Source organism: Microcaecilia unicolor, chromosome 1 (genome assembly GCF_901765095.1).
Source record: "Microcaecilia unicolor chromosome 1, aMicUni1.1, whole genome shotgun sequence".
Lineage (NCBI taxonomy): Eukaryota > Metazoa > Chordata > Amphibia > Gymnophiona > Siphonopidae > Microcaecilia > Microcaecilia unicolor.
The window spans coordinates 713,815,671-713,836,887 of record NC_044031.1 but is presented as its reverse complement, the minus strand read 5'-3'; positions in this window follow the sequence as shown (position 1 = coordinate 713,836,887).

Here is a 21,217-nt window from a genome sequence, read left to right as displayed (position 1 = left end):
ATTGGAATAACCGCGTTTACTCACAGTTAACTGCAGATCAGAGGTTGTGCCCCACTGGCAATGAGTCTCCCTGGACTACAACAGGAAACACAACAGGGCACACTCTGACCCAGTAGGCAGGGGGAAAAGCACCATGGGAGAAGAGCCTACCAACTACCAACATCGTGAGACTGTAACACAAGCTAATGAAATCACGGAGCCCAATACCCTACCCCCACCACAATGCAGTGCTGATGTGACCCTGTACCGCACCCGAGAGCCGCATCTGACCCAGGGAAAGGCTGTGAGAGGATCGAACACATTCTGCTGTCATGGAGGTGGGTATGGCATTTGAGGCTGGCATACAGGCTGGAAAAAAGTTTTTAAAGTGGGGATTTTTTGGTGGGAGGGAGTTAGTGACCACTGGGGGAGTCCGGGGAGGTCATCCCCGATTCCCTCCAGTGGTCATCTGGGCAGTTGGGGCACTTTTTTGGGACTTGTTCGTGAAAAAAAAGGGTCCAAAAAAAAGTGACCCAAAATCGTGGTCAAAACGCCTTTTTTTTTTGGATTATCTGCTAAAGACGCCCATCTCTCCTTGGCTGATAACCACGCCCCAGTTCCGCCTCCACCACGCCCCCATCAACTTTATTCGTTTCCGCGACAGAGTGCAGTTGGAAACGCCCAAAATCGGCTTTCGATTATACCGATTTGGGCGCCTTTGCGAGATAAACCTCTATCTCTCAATTTAGGTCGCACTATAGGCGTTTTTCTCTTTCAAAAATAAGACGGATAGTGGAATTAGGAAAGGTACTTTTACTTGTTACCAAGTACATGATAAGCATGAGCTCTTTTTCTTGTAACGAAGTATTACCTGAACCATTTTTAAATACTTTTACCTCATTACATGCTGCTTCGTTACAAGTAAAAGGCTGAAATACAAAGTTTTCTTCTCTCTCAGTCTCAAGCAGCAGTTAAGGCAGTGCTCAACAAACTCCAGGTCGCCAGGGTGACTGAAAAATCAGGCCTGGCGCCCGTGTGTTTTGCTAGACCACCACAAGGTAGGAAACAGCTCCATTCGAGCTACAAAAACACCAGTGGCTCAGCTTTCTTCCCTTTGCACCTCCTCTTCCTCCTCCACCCTCCCAGCATGGAAGCAAGCAGCTCTGGTCAAGCTGCAAAAATAGTAGTGGCTCAGCTCTCTTCCCCTCACCACACCTCATACCTTCCACTGCCATAGGTGGGTAAGATTGAAGGCGGTATAGAAAGAATAGAATAGGGGAGGGGGAGTGAAAACTGGATGTTGTGGTGGGGAGAGGGAGGGAGTGCTGGGTATATGTGTAACGAGGGGGAGGAGATGGAGCAGGAAGGAGCAAGAAGTGGTTGTGTGCTTTGGGCGAAGTGTGGGAGAGAGCACTGGATGCATGTGTAATTTAGGGGGGGGGGGGTGGAGCAAGAAGTGGGTATCTATGTGCTTTGGGGGGATTGAGGAAGAGAGTGCTGAGTGGATGGGTGCCGGGGGGAGGGGAGGGACAGAGACCTGGATGTCCATGCTGTGGGGGTGGGATAGGGAGAGATCCTTCTATAATTCTTTCTCCATCCCTCAGCCTTCACTGCCCTCCCTATGCTCTCCTCCTAACTCCCAGCAAGACCCCTATTCTGTCAACCCCAAGGTAAATTCCTGCTCTCCCATCCATCCCCAAGCCCCATGACACAGACCCACACCATCCACCATTCTCCAACCCCCCTCCCAACTCATGACACACTCACTGTGATACAACTGCCATTAGTAATATATCATATTTAATAAACACATTTTGTAGTCACAGTACATTTTACTCAAAAGTATTATAAGGTACTTACTTTTTTACTTGAGTAAATTTTTAATGCAATTTTCATTGTACTTTTACTTAAGTAACAAAATATGGATTTATTTTTACTTTTCCTTAAGTATTTTGACCTAGTACTTTAAATAACACTGGCTGTACTGAACAGCCAGAGTTTTGAACATCTGCCTGTTAGTCCCCTTCAGAAATGGGGAATAAATGTCTATTAACTTGCCACACTGCCCCACCCAAAACAAACCCAGACCATGTCCCCTTGCCTTTTGCATGCACTAGGATTTGAGACCTGTGTGCCCAGGCTTTGTAAATTGGGGACTTAGACCTTTATGCAAGACAAACATTTAAGTGGTGATTCATGCAAGTCTAAAACTCAAACAACCCTTCTAAAATGATCACTCTTATTTTACATGTAATTGCTTGGCTAGCTGTAGGATAGTTAATTTAATGATAATTAACTTTGTTTCAGGTGATCAGAAAGGACTAGTAATGAATGTACCAGAATCACATTATCCTGTCTTAAAAATAGAAACATGCTTGCTATTGAAATCTTTTCCTATACTTTTTCCTGTTCACTGATCCACCTGTTTGCTTCTGTCAGCAGCTACACTTAAATGGTGTTGCATAACTGCAGACTTATGCTTGTATTCTACATCAATAATTACACTTGTAATGGCTGCTATAGAATTTGTACTTAGCAGGCAGCATCCCAGTGCTTAACTTTTGTTGTCCTGTAGAGAATTACCCCCTTTGAGTTTTGATTGTAAGGTGCTTTGACAAATTAGAATAATATGTCAAATTGCAAGAATTTTTCCCAGTTTAACCAGGGAAACTCAGAAAACAAGTAGACAATTTTTGGAATACCATTCAAAAATTAATATAGAATGCAAAAAATCAAGGCAGTTGACAAATATTTTTAAAAAAACAGAAAAGGATGCCAATATTAGAAAAGAAAAACTCAGTCATGCATATCAAAAACTACTAAGAGTTCAGTAGAAGACAGGGTCAAACTGGGAAGGTGCCCTTGGTGGCAGCTATCCCAAAGTCTGAGGTCCTTTGGCCTTTATAGCCATGATGAACAAATAGCTTATAAGCAAGGTTTTAAACTTGGGTAGGAACTGTTCAGCACAAATGGTTGAAAAGAGTTTATTCCACTGAAGAACTGCAATGGGGGAAAAAAATACTGAATCCAGTGGATTCAGATGAATACGAAAAGTTGAAGGAATGCAACAACCAATCTCTATCTGAATTCCAAAGCTAAACTCACAAGCAATGTTGCAGGAACTGCAGAGTCCAAGTCAGACTTTTGTAATATAGAGGTAACTTAAGATTCCTCTTAGCAGGTAAATAATACATTCTAGAAATAGGTGGAACCAATTCCTCAGGGACATTCAATATTTCACATAAGTATCTTTTAAACATCTCACAGACATACCAAAGGCAGCTTGGAGTAAGTTAATAATGCAAGGATAACAATGCTTTGTAACGTTCTCCAGAGTCTCAACAGTACTCCTCAAGTTGGTAATATCTATGCAATAACTGCTTCACAGCTCTCCTTTACTGTTTTTATCCTTTCAACCTTTTTAATCTTACTCTCTTGCTTCTGCACTTTAACAGATAGCATTTTATTCTGAGGCACTAGAGCTTGGCCAAGATCTGAAATGGCCTGCCAAAAAGCCTCCAAAGTGAAAGATTTTTGTTGAACCAGAGAAAATTCATAAGAAGAAGCAGTAGGCACCCAACAGACTGGCGCATGCTCTCTGTACTAGCCTCCCTCAACACTTTAACATCCACTAAAGGCTACTTGCATTTGTTTAGGGCATAGACTGTAGAAGTCCGTCCGGCACTGACCTTGTTCTAAAATTTCTAAAGTTGTTGTCAAAGCCCCTGAATAGCTCCACTCCAACCCATCCAAATCTGTTCAGCCTTGATCAGGGCACAGACCGTAGAAGTCTGCCCAGCAGCAGCTTTTCTACTTAACAAACATTCTGTAGTTACACTGCTCCTCAAAAAACCTTCATTGGCCCCTACCTGTTCTTCCAGCTATCACCCCATCTTCCTCCTCCCTTTCCTATCCAAGATACTTGAATGTGCCGTTCACCACCTTGTCTTGACTTTCATTTCAAGCTATTCTTAATCCACTTCAATCTGGCTTTTGCCCTCTTCACTCAACTGAAACAGCGCTTGATAAAGTCTCCAATGACCTATTCCTGGCCAGATCCAAAAGTCTCTATTCTATCCTAATCTTTTCAGTATCATCTTTATGCTGATGACTCCCAGATATACCTCAACACAAGAAATTTCAGCAGGAATCCAGGCCCAAGTATCAGTCCACCTGTCGGGCATTGCTGCCTGGATGTCTCACCACCATCTGAAACTAAACATGACCAACACTGAACTTTTTATCTTTCCCCCTAAACCAACCTGTCCTCTTCCCCCATTCTCTATCTCTGTGGATAACACTCTCATCCTCCCTGTCTCATCAGCTCGTAACCTTGGGGTCATCTTTGACTCCTCTCTCTCTCTCTCTCCTTCTCTGCACATATTCAACAGACTGCTAACTTGTAGTTTCTTTCTCTATAATATCACCAAAATTCATCCTTTCCTTTCTGAGCACACTACCAAAACCCTTATCCACACTCTTATCACCTCTCACTTAGACTATTGCAACTTGCTTCTCAAAGGTCTCTCACTAAGCCATCTCTCTCCCCTTCAATCTGTTCAAAATTCTGCTGCATGACTTGTATTCCGTCAGTGTCACTATGCTCATATTAGCCATCTCTTCAAGTCATTTCATTGGCTCCCTATCCATTTCTGCATTTAGTTCAAACTCCTCTTATTGACTTACAAGTGCATTCACTCTGCAGCTCCTCAGTATCTCTACACTCCTCCCCAGGAACTCTGTTCATTGAATACATCTCTTTTATCTGTACCCTTCTCCTCCATTGCTAACTCCAGACTCCATTCCTTTTATCTTGCTGCACCATATGCCTGGAATAGACTTCCTACGCCCATTCATCAAGTTCCATCTCTGGCTGTCTTCAAATCTAGGCAAAAAGCCCACCTTTTTGATGCTGGTTTTAACTCCTAACCCCTATTCACTTGTTCATTACCAATGTCTGTTTTATCATTCCCACATTAGTAATTCTCTTATCCCTTATTTGTTCTGTTTGTCTTTCCTGATTAGATTGTAAGCTCTGTCAAACAGGGACTGTGTTTTCATGTTTAAGTGTACAGCGCTGCATATGTCTAGTAGCGCTATAAAAATATTAAGTAGTAGTAGTATCTGTTATTTGAATATTTTTCCATGCTGTCTGTTATAGTATTGTTTGTATTGTACTGACATTAAACATGGAAACTAGATTTTTACCTTACTTGGTTTCTGATAAAAGTATATAACAACTAAAAAAATAAAAACTAAATTGAAACTACACAACATAAATGTTTAATACTAGTGAAATGTGCTCAGTGTTTTTTAGTGTAACAAGAGACCCAAAGACTCAAGATAAGTAACATCACCATGCCACCATCATTGCACACCCTACCTCCACTCCCTGTTGGTAAAAAATCAACAATTGTAATGATCCCTTAAAAAATGTTATCAAAGAAATCTCTTTATATGAATAAACTACTCAGCGTAGTTGAATAGAGGGGATAAAAATGAATTTTTAAGGAAATCACTTTATGTAAATAAACTACTTAACTTTGCTGAATGGAGGGGAAGAATTGAAGTCTTCTTAGAAATCCCACAACTGTCAAGGCTCAAGAGATGGTGCGAACCATAAACTGGGTCAGTGTAATACTTTTTTTCAGTCTCTATGCCACCCCTTCAATCCGTGACTTATAAAATCATACTTTGAGCTGTCCATACACATCTTCGGCGTTCTTCACTCCCTTGCTTAGCTCCCTACATAGGCCATGTTTTGCCGAGAATGGTGTCCTCAGGGGACCTAATCTATAAAAGAAAATAAATTACAACAAAAAACTAAGTACTGTCTAAAAAGATTAAAAAAAACAAACACAGAAAATCTATACAAAATCACTCTAAACTCTTGATTCATAGAAATGCAGCTATCTGGATTGTATGGTGGGTTGATGCCCAGTGATCCACGAAAGGTGCCTCACGTTTGATTCCTTAAATTGCTCAAATGCTCTCCTACCCTTTGTTTAACCCGTCTATTTGTGTGCCCGATGTACCTCTTGTCACACGGGCAAATAATACTGTAGACAACTCGGGCGGAATTACAATCCGTAGAATTTATGAGAAAGAAAGGTTTACCAGTTTTTGGATTGTTTACCATCGTGGTATGCCAGGCATACTGGCAATACACACATCGCCCGCTACTCTTATGACCCATTTCCTCGTGTATATTTATGTCACGGCGGGTGTGCTGAAATGACGATAAACTTTCTCCCAAGTTGCGATCCCTAGTGTAAGCAAATAAGGGTGCTTGATCAAAGCCGTGTACAGATAATATCAGCCAGTGCTTATTAATGATATTCCTAATTGCCCAGGTCTGGCGGGAATGAGGCAACACACAAGTCAGTCTATCTGTTTTGGTAGATGAATAAGAAGATGGATTTATCAGCCAGTGACGGTCAGCATTTGTAGCCCTTTTATATGCCTTTTTTATAATCTTATTCGGGTAGGCTCGAGATTTAAATCTGTTGTATAGATCTCCAGCAGCCGTTTTGAAACCTTCTTCAGAAGCAGATAATTTTTTAAGTCATAAAAACTGGCCCACAGGAATTCCATTCCTAGCTGTTAACAGGTGAAAACTATGATAATGGAGTAGCTTCCAGATCTAAAGATTAATAGGCACAAAATGTTCATTAATTTCTTTTTATTGTTATTTTACTGCTGTAATTGCCTATTGCTCATGTTTGATCTGTTCTTACTCTACATACTGTACACCGCCTTGAGTGAATTCCTTCAGAAAGGCGGTAAATAAATCCTAATAATAAATAAATAACAACATTGTAAGTTTTATGTTAAACTGGATCTGCTGTGCACTTCCTTTGGTGAATCTGTTCATAAAGGCGGTCAATAAATCCCCGATAAATTAAATAAATAAATAAACAGTGTCCTTACATTAATGCTTCCCCCCTCATCCCTCTGTGCATGCTTACCCTTGTTTACAAACTCGTGCTAGCGGCTGTCGGTGTGGTAATGCCAACTCAGCCCATTCACTTTGAATGGGCTGTGTCGGCATTGCCACGCAGCTTTGTAAACAGGTGAGTAAGTAAGCCACAATGGCGGTGAGCACACCTTGTATTCTGAAGAAGAAATTCTGTTCCCTACAGCATGTGATGTTGCTTCTGTATGGGAACCACTGACCCTCATCTGTCAGCCTGCATTAGAAGGCCCTGTGAACACTCTTTTGGAAGCATGTCAGAATTTCTTTTTGAAAGAAAGGTACATCTCCCAAAAATAGTTCTAGCTTTAACAAGACACAATAGTAGTCCATTCTTAGGTTTGCCCTGAAGTGGTTGCTGTACGGTCATTTCTGGTCTTCTTCCAACTCATTTGAATTTAAAGAAATCCTTCTCTTTGTTCCTTTCATTGAGGGTTGTTCATGATATGAATTTGGTATTTCTTCTTTAATACAGCATTCTCAGAATGAGAGGCTGAATAAACTGTACCAGGCTCTAAACTGTATCAACGCATGGAATGTTTTCATGATCAAAGCGTTCTATGAATGATATTAAGAGAAAAGGGAATGAAATCAGTAATTAGAATTGAAGTAAAAATAATATCTGAATAGTACAAAGTGACAAGAGCTGTTACCATGACAATCCCTCCCCACTCTGGTGGCTGAGTCACCCTCTCCGTGGATTTGCTCTACTGCAGTGCACACAGATTTTTTTCTAAAGCTTTCCTATTTTTAATAACTGTATGATGGAAGTTAATCTCTTATCAGAACACCTTTCTTGTAAGGGCTGTTGAGCTGCAGCTGGTCAGCCTTGGAGCATTACATTTAAACTGCTGCCTTAAGAATAGCATAGCTTGATGGTTATCTCAGGAGATTTAATAAATCCAGAAAAGATTTTGCCTTCAATGAATGCAAAACAAATGAACCTCATAAGCAACTTCCAACTAGAACATGGTTTCCAACCAGTGTGTCAAGACACATTTGTGTGTCACCAGTTGCTGAGAGGTGTGTCGCCAAAAATTTGCCAGACAGGAATCTTTTGCTTCCCTAAACAACCACATGTGCCTGAAGGCTGGGGAGAGTAAAGAGTAAGGGAGTCAGGTATTTGAAATCTGCAAAACTTGGCCTTATTTCTGCTTCACCTTTACCCACAATGATCATTACTGCCACCAGCCCCAAACAGAAATGTTGCAGGTCTGCTGTTCACCATCTAGTAGTCACCATCACTGTCTGTATTTTTTGTATCATTTTCATCAATAATGAATGATATATATATATATATATATATATATATATATATATGATTGTATCATGTTGTTCAGCCATGAAGTGTAGTGCTCAGTGTGTCACACATGTGAAAATTGTCAGGTGTGTCACAGCAGAAGAAAGTTTGAGAACTGTGGGGGTCTGCTTATGATTATCACACATTAGACAATCACACCCCCCCCCCCCCCCCCCCGTTAGCCTACCCCAACTGACTACAGCTGGAATACTCATGTCCCTGGGGTTTTTGTTTTTTTTGTTTCTTACACTAATAAGACAAATATTACTTACTCAGAAGTGAAATTTAAAAAAAAGGTTTATTCTGGAAACAAATAAATAGTAGCTCAAGCAGAGGCTATTGCAAGTCTGAAATGCAGAAAAGAAATGATTAGAGAGACCCTTCTTCTCCAAACCAGTTCACTGCCTTGGGGACAAAGAAGCCCCCCAAACCCTAGTCTGTCACTCATATTTATACAATACATATTGCGGAAACTAATTACCTTCTTAGCACATCCCACTAACCAATTATCTGATCACAAATGCTTATGTCACCCAACTACTAGAAACGTTTCTCCCACCATACGTTTGTCATAAATTCTATGCCCCCCCCCCATGCTACTTCAACAGTTTTTGTATCACATAACCAAACTGTAACTAAGTTATTTTTACTGAACAAGCTGACTTTGTGGTTGGCTAGCTTTTCCAACTTCCCCTTTTCACTATCTACATATAATGTGGTTTCCAACTGCATAAAACAGGAAATCGGACCCAAAGATTAATATAAAATCTAAATATCCATTAAAGGTTATCTTAATTACATTGGACCATTCTATATGCATGTACTTATCAACTAAAAGCTTGTAACGAAGGTCACAATCAATACATTCTTAAGCTGTCTTGTACAGTATCTTGCCCTAGACATGACCTTGTCAGCAAAAATACAGAAAAAAATAGGGTTGTTTTTTTTTCAATTCTCATGATGCATCTCCCTCCCCAAGGTCTTAAACAAGCATCTATATCCTTCTCCACACCCACACATATCTGTCTCAGTGAAAGGTTCACTTCCCCTTCTCCCATTGCTTGCCCAACAAATCACGCTAAATGTGTAAACATGTTTTTGGGTCCAGTCTAGTCAGGAGGATTGTGGGTCACATGGCTGTCCTTGCACAATTTCACAAGATCACCCTGCAGCCTGATCTAGTTAGCAAGGATTGAAAACAGCACACAGAATAATTAGGGAGGGGGATGAAATAAATCTTACAGGTAACCCTGGTTTCATTATTCAGCGGGGTGCTCTGAAAATACAAACATTAGGGATCCAAACCCCCACCCCAAGTTCCCTACAGAACCACTGCCAGCCCCTGGCCCGCTAAGAGAGCTCAGAGCTTACTGCAAAAACTTTTGCTGCACTTTGCACGGGACTCAGGGCCGGTCTTAGGGCGAGGCGACCGCATAGGGTCTCGCGCTCAAGGGGGCCCCGCGCAGCATGCCTGAACTTCGCCCCAACCGCCCAAGTTCCAGTCCTCCTCCCTCTGAATTTTAAAAGTCATCTAAATTACCTCATCGGGGTTACGGCGGCAGGTGGCAGCTGTGAAAAGCGTGCGAGCTGCTCGGCACTTCAGGAGCCTTCCCTTCCCTCTCTCAGCTCTGGTCCCACCTTCTCTTCCCTCTCTCAGCTCTGGTCCCGCCTTCCCTTCCCTCTCTCAGCTCTGGTCCCGTCCTTGCGGAAACAGGAAATAAGGGCGGGAGTCGGGACCAGAGCTGAGAGAGAGAAAGGAAGGCTCCTGAAGCGCCGAGCTCGCACGCTTTTCACTGCTGATGCCTGCTGCTGTAACCCGACAAGGTAAGATGATTTTTAAAATTCGGAGGGAGGGCGGGAGGCCCCTGGAGCTCGGAGGGAGAAGAGCCTTGGAGCTGGGAGGGAGGGGGGCCTTAGAGCTAGGAAGGAGGGAGTGAGGCCTTGGAGCTGGGAGGGAGGGGGGCCCTTGGAGCTCAGAGGGAGGGGGGGATGGTCCTGGAGCTCGGAGGGAGCTCAGAGGGAGGGGGCCCTGGAGCTTGGAGGGAGCTCGGTGGGGGTGGAGCTAGGGTGTGGGGCAGGGTTAGGATGGGGCCCCATCAAATTGGTATGCACAGGGCCCCGCACTTGCTAAGACCAGCCCTGACGGGACTTCGTGTTTCTCATAAGTACATAAGTATTGCCATACTGGGACAGACCAAAGGTCCATCAAGCCCAGCATCCTGTCTCCAACAGTGGCCAATCCAGGTCACAAATACCTGGCAAGATCCCAAAAAAGTTCAATGCCATTTATGCTGTTTATCCCAGAAATAAGCAGTGGATTTTCCCCAAGTCATTTTAATAATGGTCTGTGGACTTTTCCTTTAGGAAGCCATCCAGACCTTTTTTAAACCCCACTAAGCTAACTAAAATAAACTTATCTCATACCCTGTTCATCAGTCTCCTACAGCCTGGCTGTCAGCAGCAGTTCTCTTTCTGTTAGGCAAATAGGCCACTGATAGTGGCTCCTCCAGTCTTCTTCCTCCCTCTGGCAGTGGCATCTCTTAATATTTGGGGTGGCGCCAGGGGGGCGATAGGTATGGGGGAGCAAGTCAAAGTGGTATTTTCACACATCATACCCTCCCCCCCCACACACACACACACACTTTTAAATTAGCATGATAATTGATAGCATCATTCAACAAATACCTCTGTATGGGGATGTTTTCTATTCTCTGCAGGATTGGTCAGAATCTTTATATAAACCCTGAAGGTCCAGTTCTATATCACAAATTTCATATTCCCCAACAATGGAGCTATCCTTCTTAGAACATGCAATACAAAAAATATTCAAATTGTGATTATCATCTCATCAACAGCACAAGCTCCTTCCACTGCCAAACACTTTGTTTAAAGCATACAAATTTTAGTTTGTGTGGTGACTCTATAGGATGCAGAAACCACTAGTCCTTTGCATTTTTATTTTGGGTGACAACGGCCGCCTTTGACAGCCCTTGCCCCAGAGCCTGCTTTCAAACAGGCCAGACATTTTGTAAAATAACACAAAACCCTGCAAAAAGACACTCAAATCCTTTACAGGAAAAACATACTAAACCATAACAGCCCCAACCCACCTATGAAAAAACAGTTATAAATATTAGACTGGGTCCTAGATCACCAGTAAACCTGCTACTGAGAAACTGGAACAAGCTGGACTGTTGCACAGTCCTACACAGACACTACATTTTAGCAGTGCCGCATCGGGACTCCAAAAACGCGTCTCCCACCGGGGCAGCGAATTCTAGTCGGTAACTTTCTCTGATCAGGTCCAGGACCAACTGATCCGAAGTAATCTTGGTCGACTCCTTGAGAAAGAGGGAGAGACGACCCCCTACTGCAGGAACCGACAAGTGGACTGGTGCCCCATCATTGTGGAGGACGTCCCTGAACTCCTGAGCATTGCCCAGATGCCGCAGCGCATTTGTCTGAACGAAAGGAGTTCCTCTGCTGGAAATGGGTACGTTGACCAAACCCCGCAGAGTGCCCCGGGTGAAACCTGCAAGCTTCTCGAAAATGTGGCCTGGAAGAGGAGGAAAAAGAAGGACTTTGGGAAGAAGGCCTCGGCCTATCCTCAGGTAACCGTTGGGACTTAGAGTCCCCTAGGTCCTTAACAATCTTCTCCAAATCCTCCCCAAATAAAGAAGGCCCCGAAAGGGTAACCTCACCAGCCTGTGTTTAGAGGCCATGTCAGCTGCTCAATGCCGGAGCCAAAGAAGGCGGCGGGCAGCAACCGCCACCGACATCTGCTTAGCCAAAGCTCTGACCAGATCATAAAGGGCATCAGCCAAAAAAGACAGTGCAGACTCCATACACGGGCCGACCTCAGCGAGGGAACCCGCTCCATCGGCAGGCTGCTCAACCGCCTGCTGCAACCAGGAAAGACAGGCCCGGGCTGCATAGGAACTGCAAATAGCCACCCGTAAGGAAAGGCCCAAGATATCAAAGGACCGCTTCAGCGCGGATTCCAGCCACCGGTCCTGCATATATTTCAAAGCGACCCCTCCCTCCACCGGGAGAATAGTCTTTTTAGTCACAGCCGTGACTAACGCATCCACTTTAGGCATCCCAAAGAGGGCCAACTGACTTTCACTCAGATGGTAAAGGTGACACATAGCCCTGGCCACCTTCAAGGGACCATCAGGGTCAGACCATTGAGCTGAAATAAGCTCTTGGATGGAAGCATGCATGGGAAAAGCCCGAGAAGTCTTCTTAGTACTAGCCATCCTAGGATTAATAGAAGAGGCAGAGCCCTCATCAGGATCTTCAATACAAAGGGCCTGTAAGGCATCAGAAATGAGAGCTGGCAGCTCGTTGTGGTGGAAAATCCGAACCGCTTTAGGGTCATCCAACTCCTGTGGCAAGCAGCCACCCTCATCTGGATCATCAGTCCGTGATGACCTGCCCGACCCCTCAGACTCCCCGAAACTAGACCACGGGGGAGAACAGGGTGAAGAGTCCTCCTCAGATGGGGAATTCACTCATCTACGCTTAGCGTCAGTCAAATGCTCGGGGGAAGAAATAAAGTCTCCAGCAGACGCTGGGCTATCAAGAACTGGAGGCAACCCAGTCTGAAAGGAATTGTCAGGAGCCTCAGGCAGTGCTCTTTTTAACATAAAAGCCTTATGCATCAGCAGCACAAATTCAGGGGAGAAAAACTCACCCTGTACCTCCGCCCCCACATTGGGGGAAGCAGAGGCAATAGCTCCTCTAGAAACCTCGAAACGAGGCATCCCCCTGCACTCAGACCTCTCCGCAACCGCAAGGGTCGAGTCACATGGTGCCTCCAAGATGGCGCCCGCTGCCAACTTCGGCGTGCCGGAAGACTCACCGCCCACCATGCTCGTGCCAGCATTAGCATCTAGGCAGCATGAGCTGCAAAGCCCCGCTGCTGATCTGCGTTTCCCATAGTGGGAGCAACGCTTAACCCCTTCAGCAGCCATCAAATACAGAAAACAAAATGGCGCCTTCGCACCAAAACTTACCCTGCACAGAGCGCTGTCAGCGGGAACCTCCCTGGAGGAGCTGGGCACCACTCTCACCTCAGGAGACCGAGTCAAACAAGCTTCGGTCAAACTGCACCGAACCAGGAGCTCTGGAGAAAGCCTCAGAAATCGCCACGCTGAGAAAGCGAGCCACTCTCTTTTTTTTGTTGTTGTTTTTTTACTGTGAGGAAAGTAAGAGGCAGGCAGCCATAGAGGAACTCCGGGAGGAGGGGGAATGGGGTAAGGCAGGGACAGGGAAAATGAACTATGCCTTAAAGTGGGCACCACCAGCCACAACACCCCCCGCTCTACTGGCAAAGCACAGGAGTCACCCCAGGCAGAAATCCAGGAGCTGAGAAAGCGACATCCACACCTGCTGGGAGATAGAGATATACTGAAGGCAGAGGGGGCTGGGCGTCCAGGAACACCATGTGCTTTCAGTGTTCTCTATCTCCACCTGCTGGTATGGTGGATACAACCCATCAGTTAATGGATTCATCTGCTGTTGATGACAAGGAATTAGGGGTTACAGAGGATGGGCAGACTGGATGGGTCATATGGCCTTTATCTGCCATCATGTTTCTATGTTTCTGTCCTCTGTACTCACCCTCTCCGCCCTTATCTACTATCCACTGCTTCTCATCCCCTTATCAGCCCCAGCTCCATCCCTGTCTCTCCTTCCTTTGCTTGTCTCCAGGCAATACTGTCTCTTACCTTCTACCCCATCTCCTATTGCCTCTCTTTGAAAACATTAACTCTATTTCTACCCTCACTCAATCTCTTAGGACCTAGTCCTTCCTCTCTCATACTCTTCAACAGCACCACATCCTGACCTGGGTCACACATGCAGAACACAGAGAACCCCTGTTCAAATACAGGATAAGTAACCACAAACTAGAAGTACTAATGTAGACAAAAATTAAAATGAAACCCAAGATGCCAGACCCTGCATGAAGTGCAACACCAAATAGAAGAAATTCATTTACTGGCATTTGTAAATTCTCAAAACTGAATAATTCAGTCATTAACTGAAAATAAAATTATTTTCCCTACTTTGTAGTCTAGTGATTTTATTTTTCAAATCATATTGCTTCCAGTCTCTAGTTCTGTTTCCTTAACTCCGTGCACTTAACGTTATGTACTATTTCTTTTCTCGCCTCCTTTCTTCTTCACTTCATGTCCTACATCCATCTTTAGCACTGATCTTTCAACTTTCTTCCCTTTTTCTGCCTCTTTCCAAATCTATCTAGTTTTCCACCTCTTCCCCTCTCTTCAATCCATGTGCAGCATTTTCCCCTTCTCCCTTCTCTTCCAACCATGGGCAGCATGTCCCCTCTCCTCTTCCTTCTATCCATATAGCATCATGCCCCCCCTCTCCCCTCAAGTTTCAAGTCTATTAAATGATTTTCTATCCTGCCAATCTTCCCTTTGGTCCATGGGCAGCTTCTCCCCTCTCCTCTCCTCTCCTCTCCTCTCCCTTCCCTTCATGCAAGTGCATCTTCTTCCCTACCCCTGCGGGTCCATCATCAGCTCCTTACCTCACTGTCTGTCCTCCCTCCTCACGGGCCCTATAAACTTGCAAAGTTTGCCAGCATTGTGGGCAGTGATTACAACAGCTTCCTTCCAGCGGCTCCAAGGCTTTCCCTCTGCCACATCCTTCCTATGCGGCAACAGGAAATTGCAACAGAGGGAATGACCCTGGGGCTGTGAGACCCTGTTGTAATTGCTGCTGGGCCGTCAGTGCTGGTAAACTCTTAAGTTGTAGGGCCTGTGGGGAGGGAGGAAAGGAGATGTGAAGCTCTGGCACTAGCTTTCACTGGTGGTGCAAAGGGGGTGCAAATAAGATTTGGGGGGGGGCATTTGCACTCCCTTGCACCCCTGTAGCAATGTCTATGCCCTCCGGTCACACGGGCTGACAACAACCTTATTGACTCATCCTCCTCTCTATGGGAGCTGTGACGAATATAATAAACTTCCCCATGGGGAGTGCCGGACACAGGTACTACTCACAATGCCTTCGTTAGGGGTTTTTGACCTCATCCCAGTATGAACAGCAGGGGGAGCCAAGCTGCCCTCACTGAGATTCCTCTTTAGTGCCAGGTGCATGGGGGGAGGGGGAGGAAAGATAGGAAATTACTTCCACTGCTAGGAATCTAAGACCTAAATTGTGAACATGACAGACAGACCCAATCTCCTCTATCAGAATCATATGTGCAGTATATAAATAGCTTATCTGTTTTAATTATCCATGATGCATTTTACATTTTATTGCAGAAATAAATACATAAACATATAGTGATACCTTTTTATGGATCTCACTAATAAATTTACGAACTAGCTTTCAGATGCCAGCATCTTTTTGGACTTGATGAAGGGAGCAGCTCCAAAAGGCTAGTCAAAAATGTATTTAGTCCAACAAAACAGGCATCACCTTATCTATTTTACTGTTCATTGATAGCGAATGCTACATACCTGTAGAAGGTATTCTCCGAGGACAGCAGGCTGATTGTTCTCACTGATGGGTGACGTCCACGGCAGCCCCTCCAATCGGAAACTTCACTAGCAAAGTCCTTTGCTAGCCCTCGCGCGCCCGCGCGCACCGCGCATGCGCGGCCGTCTTCCCGCCCGAAACCGGCTCGAGCCGGCCAGTCCAGTATGTAGCAAGACAATACACTTCAAGGGAAGACACAACTCCAAAGGGGAGGCGGGCGGGTTTGTGAGAACAATCAGCCTGCTGTCCTCGGAGAATACCTTCTACAGGTATGTAGCATTCGCTTTCTCCGAGGACAAGCAGGCTGCTTGTTCTCACTGATGGGGTATCCCTAGCCCCCAGGCTCACTCAAAACAACAACATTGGTCAATTGGGCCTCGCAACGGCGAGGACATAACTGAGATTGACCTAAAAAATTTACCAACTAACTGAGAGTGTAGCCTGGAACAGAACAAACAGGGCCCTCGGGGGGTGGAGTTGGATCCTAAAGCCCAAACAGGTTCTGAAGAACTGACTGCCCGAACCGACTGTCACGTCGGGTATCCTGCTGCAGGCAGTAATGAGATGTGAATGTGTGGACAGATGACCACGTCGCAGCTTTGCAAATTTCCTCCATGGTGGCTGACTTCAAGTGGGCTACCGACGCTGCCATGGCTCTAACATTATGAGCCGTGACATGACCCTCAAGAGCCAGCCCAGCCTGGGCGTAAGTGAAGGAAATGCAATCTGCTAGCCAATTGGATATGGTGCGTTTCCCTACAGCCACTCCCCTCTTGTTGGGATCAAAAGAAACAAACAATTGGGCGGACTGTCTGTGGGGCTGTGTCCGCTCCAGATAGAAGGCCAATGCTCTCTTGCAGTCCAATGTGTGCAGCTGACGTTCAGCAGGGCAGGAATGAGGACGGGGGAAAGAAAGTTGGCAAGACAATTGACTGGTTCAGATGGAACTCCGACACAACCTTTGGCAGAAACTTAGGGTGAGTGCGGAGGACTACTCTGTTGTGATGAAATTTGGTGTAAGGGGCCTGGGCTACCAGGGCCTGAAGCTCACTGACTCTACGAGCCGAGGTAACTGCCACCAAGAAAATGACCTTCCAGGTCAAGTACTTCGGATGGCAGGAATTCAGTGGCTCGAAAGGAGGTTTCATCAGCTGGGTGAGAACGACATTGAGATCCCATGACACTGTAGGAGGCTTGACAGGGGGCTTTGACAAAAGCAAACCTCTCATGAAGCGAACAACTAAAGGCTGTCCTGAGATCGGCTTACCTTCCACTTGGTAATGGTATGCACTGATTGCACTAAGGTGAACCCTTACGGAGTTGGTCTTCAGACCAGACTCAGACAAGTGGAGAAGGTATTCAAGCAGGGTCTGTGTAGGACAAGAGCGAGGATCTAGGGCCTTGCTGTCACACCAGACGGCAAACCTCCTCCAATGAAAGAAGTAACTTCTCTTAGTGGAGTCTTTCCTGGAAGCAAGCAAGATGCGGGAGACACCCTCTGGCAGACCCAAAGAGGCAAAGTCTACGCCCTCAACATCCAGGCCGTGAGAGCCAGGGACTGGAGGTTGGGATGCAGCAGAGCCCCTTCGTCCTGCGTGATGAGGGTCGGAAAACACTCCAATCTCCACGGTTCTTCGGAGGATAACTCCAGAAGAAGAGGGAACCAGATCTGACGCGGCCAAAAGGGAGCAATCAGAATCATGGTGCCTCGGTCTTGCTTGAGTTTCAACAAAGTCTTCCCCACCAGAGGAATGGGAGGATAAGCATACAGCAGACCTTCCCCCCAATCCAGGAGGAAGGCATCCGACGCCAGTCTGCCGTGGGCCTGAAGCCTGGAACAGAACTGAGGGACCTTGTGGTTCACCTGAGATGCGAAGAGATCCACCAGGGGGGTGCCCCACGCCTGGAAGATCTGTCGCACCACACGGGAATTGAGCGACCACTCGTGAGGTTGCATAATCCTGCTCAACCTGTCGGCCAGACTGTTGTTTACGCCTGCCAGATATGTGGCTTGGAGCACCATGCCTTGACGGCGAGCCCAGAGCCACATGCTGACGGCTTCCTGACACAGGGGGCGAGATCCGGTGCCCCCCTGCTTGTTGACATAGTACATGGCAACCTGATTGTCTGTCTGAATTTGGATAATTTGGTGGGACAGCCGATCTCTGAAAGCCTTCAGAGCGTTCCAGATCGCTCGCAACTCCAGAAGATTGATCTGTAGATCGCTTTCTTGGAGGGACCACCTTCCTTGGGTGTGAAGCCCATCGACATGAGCTCCCCATCCCAGGAGAGACGCATCCGTGGTCAGCACTTTTTGAGGCTGAGGAATTTGGAAGGGACGTCCCAGAGTCAAATTGGAGCAAATCGTCCACCAATACAGGGATTCGAGAAAACTCGTGGACAGGTGGATCACGTCCTCTAGACCCCCGGCGGCCTGATACCACTGGGAGGCTAGGGTCCATTGAGCAGATCTCATGTGAAGGCGGGCCATGGGAGTCACATGAACTGTGGAAGCCATGTGGCCCAGCAATCTCAACATCTGCCGAGCTGTGATCTGCTGGGACGCTCGCACCCGCGAGACGAGGGACAACAAGTTGTTGGCCCTCGCCTCTGGGAGATAGGCGCGAGCCGTCCGAGAATCCAGCAGGGCTCCGATGAATTCGAGTTTCTGCACTGGGAGAAGATGGGACTTTGGGTAATTTATCACAAACCCCAGTAGCTCCAGGAGGCGAATAGTCATCTGCATGGACTGCAGGGCTCCTGCCTCGGATGTGTTCTTCACCAGCCAATCGTCGAGATATGGGAACACGTGCACCCCCAGCCTGCGAAGCGCCGCTGCTACCACAGCTAGGCACTTTGTGAACACCCTGGGCGCAGAGGCGAGCCCAAAGGGTAGCACACAGTACTGGAAGTGGCGTGCGCCCAGCTGAAATCGCAGATACTGTCTGTGAGCTGGCAGTATCGGGATGTGTGTGTAGGCATCCTTCAAGTCCAGAGAGCATAGCCAATCGTTTTGCTGAATCATGGGGAGAAGGGTGCCCAGGGAAAGCATCCTGAACTTTTCTTTTACGAGATATTTGTTCAGGGCCCTTAGGTCTAGGATGGGACGCATCCCCCCTGTTTTCTTTTCCACAAGGAAGTACCTGGAATAGAACCCCAGCCCTTCTTGCCCGGATGGCACGGGCTCGACCGCATTGGCGCTGAGAAGGGCGGAGAGTTCCTCTGCAAGTACCTGCTTGTGCTGGAAGCTGTAGGACTGAGCTCCCGGTGGACAATTTGGAGGTTGAGAGGCCAAATTGAGGGTGTATCCTTGCCGGACTATTTGGAGAACCCACTGATCGGAGGTTATAAGAGGCCACCTTTGGTGAAAAGCTTTCAACCTCCCTCCGACAGGCAGGTCGCCCGGCACTGACACTTGGATGTCGGCTATGCTCTGCTGGAGCCAGTCAAAAGCTCGCCCCTTGCTTTTGCTGGGGAGCCGCGGGGCCTTGCTGATTCGCACGCTGCTGACGAGAGCGAGCGCGCTGGGGCTTAGCCTGGGCCGCAGGCTGTCGGGAAGGAGGATTGTACCTACGCTTGCCAGAAGTATAGGGAACAGTCTTCCTTCCCCCGAAAAATCGTCTACCTGTAGAGGTAGAAGCTGAAGGCTGCCGGCGGGCGAACTTGTCGAATGCGGTGTCCCGCTGGTGGAGAGACTCTACCACCTGCTCGACCTTTTCGCCAAAAATGTTATCCGCACGGCAAGGCAAGTCCGTAATCCGCTGCTGGATTCTATTCTCCAGGTCGGCGGCACGCAGCCATGAGAGCCTGCGCATCACCACACCTTGAGCAGCGGCCCTGGACGCAACATCAAAAGTGTCATAAACTCCTCTGGCCAGGAATTTTCTGCACGCCTTCAGCTGCCTGACCACCTCCTGAAAAGGCTTGGCTTGCTCAGGGGGAAGAGCATCAACCAAGCCCGCCAACTGCCGCACATTATTCCGCATGTGTATGCTCGTGTAGAGCTGGTAAGACTGGATCTTGGACACGAGCATAGAGGAATGGTAGGCCTTCCTCCCAAAGGAGTCTAAGGTTCTAGCGTCCTTGCCCGGGGGCGCCGAAGCATGTTCCCTAGAACTCTTAGCCTTCTTTAGGGCCAAATCCACAACTCCAGAGTCATGAGGCAACTGAGTGCGCATCAGCTCTGGGTCCCCATGGATCCGGTACTGGGACTCGATCTTCTTGGGAATGTGGGGATTAGTTAATGGCTTGGTCCAGTTCGCAAGCAATGTCTTCTTCAGGACATGGTGCAAGGGAACAGTGGACGCTTCCTTAGGTGGAGAAGGATAGTCCAGGAGCTCAAACATTTCAGCCCTGGGCTCGTCCTCCACAACCACCGGGAAGGGGATGGCCGTAGACATCTCCCGGACAAAGGAGGCAAAAGACAGACTCTCGGGAGGAGAAAGCTGTCTCTCAGGAGAGGGAGTGGGATCAGACGGAAGACCCCCAGACTCCTCGTCAGAGAAATATCTGGGATCTTCCTCTTCCTCCCACGAGGCCTCACCCTCGGTGTCAGACACAAGTTCACGGACCTGTGTCTGCAACCTCGCCCTGCTCGACTCCGTGGAACCCCGTCCACGATGGGGGCGTCGAGAGGTAGACTCCCTCGCCCGCATCGGCGAAGCTCCCTCCGCCGACGTAGTCGGGGAGCCTTCCTGGGAGGTGGCCGCGGTCGGTACCGCACGCGGTACCGACGTCGGGGACCTCAACCTGGGCGATGGGCCAGCCGGCGCCACGCTCGACGGTACCGGTGGCGCAAGCACCGCCGGTACCGGAGGGGTAGGGCGCAACAGCTCTCCCAGAATCTCTGGGAGAACGGCCCGGAGGCTCTCGTTTAGAGCGGCTGCAGAGAAAGGCTGAGAGGTCGATGCAGGCGTCGACGTCAGTACCTGTTCCGGGCGTGGAGGCTGTTCCGGGCTGTCCAGAGCGGAGCGCATCGACACCTCCTGAACAGAGGGTGAGCGGTCCTCTCGGTGCCGATGCCTGCTGGGTGCCGAATCCCTCGGCGACCCAGAGCTCTCGGTGCCGACACGGGGAGGAGACCGGTGTCGATGCTTCTTCGATTTCTTCCGAAGCATGTCACCGGAGCTCCCCGGCACCGACGAGGAGGACGTCGAATCCACCCGTCGCTTCCTCGGGGCCGAGACTGAAGAAGGTCGATCTCGGGGGGGCTGTACCGCAGGAGCCCTCAGGGTAGGCGGAGACCCACCCGAGGGCTCACCGCCACCAGCAGGGGAATGGACAGCCCTCACCTGCACTCCACCCGATGCACCACCGTCCGACGACATCAGCAGACGAGGTCCTGGTACCACCGACGTCGATGCAGCTATCCGATGTCTCGGCGCCGATGCAGAGGCCCGATGCCTCGATGCACTCGATGCAGGGGCGGCCGAGGAAGATGGTCTGGACGCTGACGA